The sequence below is a fragment of the Capsicum annuum genome, chromosome 12 (assembly GCF_002878395.1).
Source record: "Capsicum annuum cultivar UCD-10X-F1 chromosome 12, UCD10Xv1.1, whole genome shotgun sequence".
In the NCBI taxonomy this organism is placed as follows: domain Eukaryota; kingdom Viridiplantae; phylum Streptophyta; class Magnoliopsida; order Solanales; family Solanaceae; genus Capsicum; species Capsicum annuum.
The window spans coordinates 8,858,650-8,871,079 of NC_061122.1; the positions used below are offsets into that span (position 1 = coordinate 8,858,650).

Below are 12,430 nucleotides of genomic sequence, written 5' to 3' on the forward strand. Positions count from 1 at the left end.
CTAATTCTATTCGTAGGGATGTTTGGTTATGCCTCTATCTATGGGAACCTACCCGTGTTTAGCTTAGAGGGAAAACAAGCTCTTATCTATCATACCATCGGTATCATCAGAATAGTGCACGAGTGACTGCCAGTATTATCATTTGAGCTTTGTTGCAGGGCAGACTTGCTGGTCTAATCTTGGTCAGACTATAATCATGTCCAAGAATGAGGCAGCCATTCTGTTAAAGCTGTTAAGTTCAAGAAAAGATGCAGTTTTAGAAAGCACAACAACTGAAGTAGAGCTCTTCTTTGTCGGCGACATTCTCCCTATGCACGCAGGATAAGTCAATTGTGGTAGCACGATTTGGTCTCTTCTGGACATCGTATTTTTGTAGCTTATAACTTATTGAGTCTGCAAGATTAAGAAGGAATAGGAACATTGAATAGTTGTAGGAATTCTTTGTGGCCGTTGCTTAGTCATGTGTTTAATTGTAACACGAATTCATTTTGGCCATTGTTTAGTCATGTGTTTAGTTGTAGCATTTATAAGCGCAATAGGGTACCTATTAACGTATTTACTTCTAATCTAACTTCTGATTGACATCAGACTTTTAGCTTTATAATGCTCAAAACATAATAGATGTTGGGCCCGCACACCCATGGGGGAATATTTCCGCGATAATGGAATGCACGCATTAATAATCTATGATGATCTTAGTAAAAAGGCGGTAGCATATCGACAAATGTCATTATTGTTACGCCGACCACCAGGTCGTGAAGCTTTCCCAGGGGATGTTTTCTATTTACATTCCCGTATAAACTCCGAAGTTTGAGCTTACATCAGTAAACTTTCGATCTGAAAACCAGCGGAAGCATTGGACGGGGGAAATCCTTCGAGAAGGTTCTCGAACCGGGTTACGACCAACGCGGAACCAACGAGTTCAGCCCCCACATGGTAGCGATCCAACTAAAGATTTTGAGAAGCAGCCGAGCTCATTCCCTTCGCTTCCTGGGCCCAAAGCAGAAATCCACACTTTGACACCTGAGATTCCGTAACGAGTAGATAGGGCTTTACTTGGTGGGTGTATTAAGCCTGTTTTGCTACCTTGTTGCATGCTGTATTACGATTGCTTACTCTTTTTTGTTTACTATTCCTCTGTTCACTATTTTTTTGTAATTAGCATATTTATGTGTTGTCATTTTTTTCGTTTGGAGTTGATTACTATTCCCTATCTTGATGGGTCCAACAAACAATTAATTATAACAAATATCTAAATTCTAAATAAAGGATAATAAATAAACGGGGTCTTCTTTTATTCGAAACGTCTCGGGATCTTCAACCAATTATGCGCTTCAATATAATTACCGGGAGTAAGCGCTATAGTATGCCCGGCCAGAAGACCGATGAGCCTTACCAGAAGTGAAGCTCATTCCCCGATCCCTACATCAAATGAGTCTGTTCTACGCTTTTAGGGTTGAAAGACTAAACCAAGACAAGTGAGCCCGGAACTAGTCGGATGGAGTAGATAAGTTCCTTGTTAAATAAAATCAATGTTAATCTGAAATGAAATAAACAAGTAAAGATCCCCGTCTCTCTCTTTCTATCATCAGAGAATCAATCTCGTAGCCTAGCTCAAAAAAACTTCTGTCGCTCCATCCCCGCAGGGGCAGAGAACTGTCGTTAATATTTAATATAATATGCAGAAACCCTGACTTCCTGTCTTCTCACAGCTCTTTATCCATCATGCTAGCGAAAAAAGTGACTCCCTATATAAAGAGTATCCGCGTAAGACCTCATACGAACTATCTCACTATCTCATTCAAAGTCTTCGTATGAAGAAGAAGGCTAGCTATTGCCCATTTATTCTGGAATAATCTTTTTAGGAGGGACAATTTTACATATTTCTGCCAAATCCTTCTATTATTAAGTACGATTTTCACATATTATTTAGAATCTTCGTGTGCGCTTTTCGCCTGGCTTCTTTGCGTAAAGAACCTAACTCATCTTAGGCTACCGTATCCACATCAAGGTGACAGGATTCGAACCTATGGCCCTCTGTACACAAAACAGATGCACTGACCAGACTGCGCTACACCTCGTCTCACCACCCTTCTTTCCTTACCTAATGAAAGAGTCCACCGCCTGCCTTAGTAGTCTCAAATAAGGCGTGCAGGCCTGCCCCTTTAGTAGGTGATTCACTACCGAAGCGAAGAAAAGGCTGGATCAATCAAAGGGGGTACTACGAGCCCTCTGCCCTACGCATCTAACCAGCTCGCATGGTTCACCGGTTCCACCGACTAGACCAAAAGAGTGATGGTTTATCATCATCAGAACAAAGATCAGTCTAGGTCGAGATGAATGGAAGATGCTTCTGGAACTAGTTTTTGATAGGGTCTATCTTAGCTCGAAGGAAAGAACAACCAAAGTTAGACCCCCAAAGAATATGGATTCAAATCAGTTAGTATTTGACAAAGAACCTAACGGAATTTAACAAGCAGTAACTGGAATCAAAGTTTTCCAAAATGGTGTCAACCGGTAATAGAATGTAGCTAGATAACTGATGCCACAGCATCCAAAATATGTGGGATGGAGTTCATGGTACACTAACTTAACCTTCAAGGTCAGATAGTGCTACAGTGAACATCAATCCACTATCTAGCTCAAAATTAGCCTCACGAACTACTAACACTATTATTCGCGTAGCCCTTTTTTGTTTTGTGCTATTTCATCATAGGCTGTCGGAACTTGCTTCTTAGCGCTACGTGGGAAGAGAATTTCTTTATTCAGCCCCCCGACTTCAATTACAAAGTCTTACTTCTCGGTCTAACTTGGACTAATCCCTTAGCAGGCAAGAAATTCCTACTAACCAGACAGAAAGTAAGTTTCCACTCACTACCAAAGCGCTGTCGCACCTCTACTATTTTCGGCGTAACGAGGTTTTAGTCTTTACGAGGGCACCCCCTAGCCAGATTCAATCCCAAGGGTCAATCAAGCCTTTGAAACTAGTGAAAATAGTCGTCACAGTCTGAGTTCCTGCTTTCAACGAGACTTTCTTAGCTTGTCAAACTTTCTCTCCTTCACAAGGAAAGTTATCCGGTAAGCAAGATCTTTGATTGATGTGCCTGAATAAGGGCACTTAAATTAGCTGTGACAGTATCTGTTGGTGCGTCTTATATGTTTGATCTTAATGCCATTGAACAGAGGATCTTAATGCTTGCTTGGAGAGCGCAAATCCTTACGCGGTAAATCAATAGCATTGGATTTAGTTCTTTCCTTCTTTCTTACTTTCATGGGTTGGTTTGGCCTTTTCCCGAGTGCTTCAAAAGGCGAAACTCTCGGTCGTAGTTTGGTGACCTATTGCAACGTGCAGTCGTCCCAAGGCAGCAGGATGAGACTCATAGAATGGCAGAGGAAAATAGAGCTTCGAGCCCTCTGCCCCACGCATCTAACCAGCTCGCGTACCTCAGGAAAGCCCGGCCAGAACCACACGTGCACCCTTTTTTCACGAGCAGAGCAGCTCAATTTCAAAGGTTAGGCGCAGAATGTTATACTTATAGGGTGCCGCCCGTAGCCAACCCCTATATGCTTTAGACCTATATATATATATATATATATATATATGGAAAAGTATCATCATCTCCTATTGTAATCAAAATAGATGTCTTTACTCTGGGAATTTGGCAGAATAAATTTGGAGTTTCCAAGACTCACAGTCTCCTTCAAAATTCTTATTCAAATCAGCGTTCTTTAAATTCATAACATATCCACCACCTCCTTAACAGTCTCTTTTCAACATAACATAACCTCTTTCTCAAAAAATGTATATGACAATTCAAAATTATCTTAAAATACATATTCAATAATATTTGAAATGGACATAATTAATGGAGTTTTATTGTTGCTAATCAATCAATCTTTTGTTCTTGATTTACTAAGAATTTTTGAATTTGCCAAAATTTGTACATATTTTTTGATGTGATTGTTATTAAAAAAAAAAAAAGGAAGAAGGAAGTTACATTACAAAGAAATATCACTGGACTTATCATCGTTACTAAGGTAGTGCTACCGTATCGAGCGTTTTGTTGGAGAAAATTATGATAGAAATGTTTAGGAATACCTCCACGTAGAGCCGTCAATATGGGTCAGGCCCGTTGGGCCGGATCGACGCGGCCTGTAATTTGATGGAGTTGGGCTTTAATTTTTACAGTCAATTTAAGAACAGGGTTTTTTCGCTTGGCCCATGGGGCTTAAGCAATATGTGTAGGGTTAGCCCATGGGTCGGCCCGTAAGTCCAATATATGCAACAATTTAGATTGCTTATTAGTATTTTTAATTGGTTCGAAGGTTATCATATCAAAAGTTATTTAATTTCGCTATTCGGAGTATTTTTAGGGGTTTTGGAGATTTGATTAACAAGTATTAACACTATGTAATATTGTCTGACAATATTTATATTTATTAATATACTAAAATTAAATTATAAAATATTATTTTTTAAAAAGTGGTCTGATCCGTGAGGTTTGCAGCCAACAGAGTAATGATGTGGGCTTGATGTTTTTTGGCCCATCATTTTAATGGGTCAGCCCAATCTGACCCGTTAAACTCAAAGCTCATGTGGGCTATAGCCCGAATGGGCTGGGCCGCCCGTATTGACGGCTCTACCGCCCCCATAAACTGAATTTTACCAAAAATGATGACAACGTGGAACTCACAACCATTTACGTAGTTCATATTTTTATTCAATTCATCAGACTCTAAACAGGAAATCACAATACATTAGAATTTAGATTATACACAATTTTCTCACTTATTAATTACTTATGGGCTACGCCACTACAAAGAATATATCACTTGATCTATTAAATTGACAAATATATCACTTACTAATTCTTTAATATTTATTTATTTGCAATTTTCTTAATTTAAGAATAATTAATGCTAAAAACAAAGTTAGAATTTTTTTTTTTATCCCCACTTGATCTATTAAATTGACAAGTATTTTCGAACAATTATATTTCGAATGCATGATAACTAAAAAGATCGAAAGAATATTTTCGGTCTGTTGGATTTCCTTTCACATAGTATTCAAAAACTAATTCAATTAATTTCTTAATTATTAATTATTTAATCCTGCCTTTTATTTTTGACGTTCATTTTATTTATTATATTTGACTCGACACATTTATTAAACTAGTTTAGCCATATCTACCTCGCACGTGTAACGTTTGATTATTTAAAATTAAATGATTTTATTTATTGCAAAAATTTTTAATGAAGTATAAAAATTTAAATCACTTTTCAAAAATTTTTCACACTTTAATATAATAATGTAACAATAAACATATTTTTTAGTGTAAGCACCTATATATTTTACATCATCACTTTTGCGTTTTTCATGCAGTGCCTCTTTCCTTACTGTCAGAGGTTAAGAAGAATGCATCAGTTTGAAACCATATTTGTGGTACAACTGTTTTTTTTTTTGTTTCTATTTTTAAAATCTTTCCTTACTTTTAAAATCAAATCTTTACAAAATCATTGATTACATTATTATTACATACAAATTGATCTATGAAATTTCACGCAACTAAAAAGACGAATAATTCATCGATAAAAGAAAATTTTGATTCTGGTACATATTACATAATATAATTTTATAAATTGGACAATAAATTAATTATGAATAGTAAATTTGGTAAGAGCTACACAATTTTATCTTTTGTTCACCTCCTCTTCTTTTTAGTACACTCTCGTTCATCTTTTGTGAGTCTCAAAAAGAAGCATAATGATATTCTCACGAATTGCATCATCTACTAAGTCCAAACTCTTGATATATCATTATAATACGTTTTTTCTAACTTAGAATTTCATTTAGCTGTCGTTAGAAACAAAAATTAGTCACTAAAAATAGGAAGAAACTTAAAGACCTTTATACACAACAAAGACACATAAAGAGTTATAATCGAATAACCTTTCAGAGAGAAAAAGAACAATAGTTATAATAATAATGCTGCCTTTAAAATTTATGTAAAAACTATCAAATATCTTTCAAAAGAGTAAAACTTGCAGCAATCAAAAGAGAATCTTCACACATGTAATAAAAACCTTGATTATTTTTGGTGAGATAGACCTTTAATTTTTTTGGCTACTTTATTCGATGACACACGCTTGTTTCATTCAATTTTTCTATCAAAAATTTGTAACTAAAAGAGAAAAACAAGAAATTGTTAAAAGGGGACAACACATGTCAATACACTGAGTTCGCACCATCTATAATTTCAAACTCTTCTTCCTATTATCTTAATCCTCCAAGGTTCAAACTTTGATTCTTACACCCAACATGGATATCCCCAAACTTTTAATGAACTATACTAACTTCATTCTTGAACACTCCCTTAACATATAACATATTTAACTTTCCCTATCTTTAGCAATCATCATCACATACTTACACCCTTCTTGACAACATACTTGCCTCTCTAAACACTTAATCTACCTCATTTCCTTCGTAGCCTACAAATATCACATCCCCAAACTTATACTTTTCTCTAAACCATGAGAATTATCACTCACCACAATACCCAACATCACAACCTATAACCTATAACTTAGATGGTAAGGGCATCATATACTACATTACTGGCCTCATGCGCACTAGCAACTCAATGGTACTATCTAAGCACACACATTAAAAACTTAGAAATACTAGAATCCCATATCACCTTAGGCACACCTCTAAATCATACCCAAACCATCATACTTAATTTCAAATCAACAAAATTAAATTCTTGCATACACTATTTCTAGCTTATTGATTCATCTTTCATACAACTACACCAATGGATACAAAATCTATTGAATCCAGATAAACACTATCCTCACTTTACTGCTATTAAACTTCTAGATTCATGCTTCTAACTCTAGGTCACACGCTGTCATAGGATTCTGAGGAGGGATTTGAGGGTACATATGACTTTGGCTAAGAACACGATTTTCATGAATAAGAATGAACACTTTCAAAGTTTAGAACATAAGGGCACTGATGGGATCCTTTTAGTCCCGCATGTAATTCCATAACTATCTGTGAGGACTATTTAAGAAAAGTCTATCAGTAGAAATTTAATCTTGACTGTTTTTATTCCCTAAAAAATAAGGCAGAGTCGACATGAATGGAACATGAGGAAACTTTGTTTAAGTTTCTTAGAGAACATCTCTACAACACAATTTGAGATATGAAAGAAGGGAAAAAAATACAAACGTCTCCATACCATTTCGCAAGACTCTACTAGACATGGCTTCATAGACACCCTAGAAAACTTGAACCTTGTGCCCTGATACTAAGTTTGTAATGCCAAAAAACTACCCCTTGGACATCACACAGTGCTTAGAACCATAAGTGATCCCAAGCTACTCATGATACTGGCATAATGCTTGAGCTACTGATTTACTATACATAAAACAGGAAGTAATATGCAGAAAAGATGTCCTTAGTTAAACATATTCAAAACAAATCTATTTAAAATAATTACAACTTTGGATATACAAAACAAAACTGAAATCAAATACATCTACTCTATTGATTGACTATGAAACCTCTACTAATACTGATAATAGGAAGCCAGGATATGACCCCCAGCCATTCCAAATCAATACGACTGAATGAAAGAAAGATAGTTGAATCGAGTTGTAGAATCAAAAGAATTCAAAACCTGTTGATTGGAAGCTGCAAACTGTCTGTTTATGATGTGTGAATTATAATTGGTACCTACATTATAAGACAACGTTGCACATAGACATATATATGGGTCAGTACTTCTAGAATGTACTGAGTATGTGGGGGTGAATGCATAAGTAAAACAATAATTGAATATTCATATAAACTTTCAAATAATGCATTTTATGTGTAAATAACTCCCATATTACTTATATGTTCATGCTTTAGGAAATCCACCTTAAAATAGCATAAGGGTTGGTATTCTAGAAACTAATTGTGCTTTTCTTTGCTTTAAATCATAAGGATGAGAAATGATTGTGGATTTCAAGCCTTATCTTGGAATCAAAAGATTCAAACTTTTCTTGTAATCTTATTTCATAATCTCAAGCCTTGAATCTTATACTTTTTTTCATGTAACTTTAATACAACCTCATGCTTAAAACTCAATTGGAATCTTTAATCAGTGTTTCAACTCAAACTCATGATATTCTAATCATAATTGAGAATCTTCAAGTCAAGACATAAATAGATGAGAACAAGTATGCAATTTAATACCTCATCACATAATAATTTCATAAACTCAAAACAAGATAACTTGTGTATGAAACCTAATTTTAAATCGTATAACTTAAACTTTAAAACAAGTTTTAGGCACAAGGATGGAAGAATGTCCTTGTTCATAAATGCCGTACCTGTACTTGCCTGACTTGTAAAGAAGACTTGAACTTTGAAGCTTGAGAGATGACTTGATGAGAAAATCCTATTCTAATAGTAGAACTTTATTAAAGAGAGAAGGTATGACTTATCTCTAAAAGTTTTATTTTAACTCTTAGCTTTTCTGTCATGGAAACCTCTTTTCCGGTATACTTTTAACATTTTGAGCCATGGGGGATAAGTTTTTTTTTTAATTTCTAGCAATAAATCTTTTGAGTTAGTCGATATTAGTAGGATTACACAAGATGGTTCTTATTACTTAAAAGAGGTAGAAGATTCATTTGTAGCCAAAAAATTGATAAGGTGAATCTGAGATGGGTTTGTGAAGCTCTTAAAGAAGCTTCACTTATTAAAGGGAACAACTGCAGAAGGAAAATCCAGGTCTACAATTTTAGAGTCTTTCAAAATTTCAACATTCACGGATGCTTTGTTAGAGTGGAATCTCTGTTGGGGAACAAAAAATCGGCAGTCATCATCCTAAAAGTAAGTTACAACCGCGTGTAATACCCCGTATTTCTACTTAGCTTAAAATCATCCCAGAAATATTAAAGACTTGCTTTAAAGATGAATACACTTTTATACATGTTTAATTTTCAATATTTTCACTTTTTATCATATGGGAAATTGAATAATCTTTCCATTGATACCAAATTTGCCCAAATCCGACACCCGAGCCCAGAGCTAGAGCTTTTTTAGTGAGACAGTGTATCATCTGAGCCATCAGTGCGTCGCGGAGCCATATTAAATGGCAATTGTCAATTTACAGTGTTGCTCCACGATAGTGGCATGTCGTGCCAAACTTTCAGGTCGCAAACAAAATGCGATAGCCTCGCGTCGCGCCATCATGCAATTTCCCAATTGTCTAGTTCCAGTGACTTGGCGTGATAGTGGCGCGTCATGCCAAGGATGAAAATTGGAAATTTTTTCACAAAATTAAAAGACCTGTCTAGGGTTAAAAGAGTCAATTTCCCCACCCTATATAAACCCAATAACACGTGATTCAGCCCCATTTCATCTAAATTATAGTGGTTCTCTCAAAATCCTCTCAAGAACACATTAGGATTTTTCATAGAAGATTCAAGTTCAAGAATTTCTCTCCGTAAAACTTTATAAAAATCAAGAACTAAGGTATGTACAGTATTAATTCATGAACTCCTTTCGTCCATGAAGCTCAAGAATCCTATTTTAAACTATATGTCATGATGCTCTTGTTTGAATTGATTGTGCTCATGTTGTTATTGTTGCATGATTGCCAATATTGCATCTTTATCATGTTTTCTTGAAACTATGTTAGCATAGGGTTGAAATTCATGTAATTGAGTTAAATTATGGAACCATGTGGTATTAAATTGAGGATCATACCTATGCCCTGAGTGTTCATGCAAGGTGTTTGATAGTATGCCTCAAGGAATGAATGATGAGCAAGTATTTAGTTTCCATGTGTCAAGATTATGTCTTGTCTCTTAAGTTATGCTATACCTACTTGATTAAGATGTTTCCCATGCTAAATCTATGTATTGTGATTGCTTGATGAGGTGTTCATGAGATTAGAAGCATGAAATTATGCCATGTTTATATGTATTACTATCCATCTACAATAGTGTGATAACTATGTGCTTCATGAACTCCCCAGCTTATAGTATTATGAAAATTATGAATTTGTTGATATTGGTCATGTGATCAAAAGTGTCAAGCCTTGTCAGTTTCATTCTATCGAGTTCTGGGGGTACTTGTACCCAAAAATTAACTGTGTGCCTAGAGTCAGTGTCAACTTTCACGATACTTTCAGGAAAGTCACGATCCATAGAACTCAGTCAGTCATGTGACTCAGGAAATCTCAGTAATCTCAGTAATCTTAGTAGTTCAGTAATATCAGTGATCTCAGTATTCCCAGCAAATCTCAGTAGCTTTAGTACTCTCAGTTAGTCCTCAGAACTCAGTAGTATTCCATTAGTCAATGGAACTCAGTAAACTCAGTTTAGTTCCGCTAAACAATACCACTAGTATCAGTTTAGTTCAGTTAATTAGTTCAATGTCTTTCAGATGGGAGTAGGATTTAGCACCGAGCGAGCCTAGGGATGAGGACTCACCTGCTAGATAGGACTGAGATCCCTAGAAGCAATCCCTAAGTTCCAGAACTATGTAGCCAGCGTAGGTATGAGATGTCACCCGTTAAGTAGGACTGACATACTCAGGGCTCACCCGTTAGCATAGTTAAATATATAGGACTGATCCCAGGGGTCACCCGCTAGATTAGGACTGACTCCACAACAGTTGTCTTTATCAGTGGCGCGGTACTGACACCCTTCTAACTGGGGTTACAGGTTGGACCCTATTTAGCTTAGTATGGAGCATGTCGGTTAGATGATCACTTCCCACAGTTTCAGTCTCAGTCTCAGTAATAGAACTCAGATAATTCTGTAGATTTTAGGACTGTCAGATACAGTTACTCAGATACAGTATAGAATCCAGCTAGTTCCATCAGATTCAGGACTGCCAGATACAGTCACTCATGTTATCAGTTATATCAGTTCTCAAAACTCACGTTATCAGTATTCAACTTCAGGACTGTCAGATACAGTCAATTAGACTAGTTCTTCATATTCAGAAAGGTTAGAAACAAACATTTCTTTATCTGTAATATGACATCAGCTCCTTAGTACTCAATAGACTCAGTCATTCTGTAACCCAGTATTAGCACTCAAATATCAGTAAATCTACGTTATCGAAATTCATGAGTCAGTGTTGTCACGATCTCAGTTATAGTTACGTATTCATGCATGTATTCTTACGTTCATGTTATATAGTTAGTTATTATTGTTCATGCATATGAACCTTAGCTTACCTTACTTGCATACCAGTATATTTCACGTATTGACGCATTTGCCTATGGTGTTCTATACCATAGGTTTAGAAGCACGAGCGCTCCCGAGCATTCTTAGTAGATCAGACGTTCAGCAACCAGACTAACAATGAGTCCTCATCATTCGAGGATAATATGATTATTTGTATTACTTTATTATTTTAGAACTTTGGTGTTAGTTGGGGACATGTCCCATCAACTCCACAGTTTTCAGATAGTTTAGAGGCTTTCAGACTACAACATGTTTTCAAATAGTTTATTTCAATTTTGGGTATTATTATACCCCATTACAAACATTGTTTTATATTCAGTATTAGTTTAGTTTTGAACCTTACAGCCTTACAGCTTATATTCTGCATATTTTTAGTATATTATTCAGTGCTCAGGTACAGATATAAGTCATGGGTTAGCTTATGGTCCTTCGGGTTCATGAGCATCGTGTAGCATTTTGGGTACCAGATTTGGGGCATTATACCACAGTTGGGGCGATATTGCACGAAAAATTCTCTGCTTCCTCGAAAAAGGTCACAACTTAGGATTCCAGCTTGACCAATCACAAATAAAACCATATATTAAGCTGCTAAAATTACCCAATGGCCTATAATTCTAGGAAATTCAGCAGCTAAAGTCGATGGCAAAAACTCTGTATACTCTTCTCCAGTAGAATATGATGTCCCAGAGTTCCTATCTAAATGCTTCATTGGGTATTTCAATGACTCTTTCAATTTCAATCCCAAGTCGGAGGTAATACAGAAGTGGTTTACAAATAGATGGCAAGTTGATAGACCTTAGTTCCGGCTATCATCAACTCAAAGTTAGGGAGTGTGACATCCCAAAAACCACTTTCCAAAATCGTTATGGCCATTTTGAGTTTTTGGTTATGTCTTTAGGGTTAACTAATACCCCAGCAACTTTCATGGACCTCATGAATCGAGTGTTCAGACCATATCTGGATATATTTGTCATAGTGTTCATCGATGATATACTGGTGTACTCCCGTAGTGAGGATGAACCATCTGATCATCTCCGAACTGTCTTGCAAACCCTTAGAGATCACAAGTTGTTTGCCAAGTTCTGTAAGTGTGAATTTTGGCTAAGGTCAGTTGCTTTTCTGGGTCATATCATTTCTTTCGAGGGTATTAGAGTTGATCTCTAAAAGA

At 36.0% G+C, this 12,430-nt stretch overlaps 1 non-coding gene across 1 annotated transcript; it reads right to left on the reverse strand.

Annotated features, from left to right (window-relative positions):
* Positions 1–2,006: 2,006 nt before the first annotated feature.
* On the reverse strand, positions 2,007–2,081 carry TRNAT-UGU. The gene has a single exon. It is a non-coding gene; the product is annotated as a tRNA-Thr (tRNA).
* Between the last annotated feature and the right edge of the window lie 10,349 nt (positions 2,082–12,430).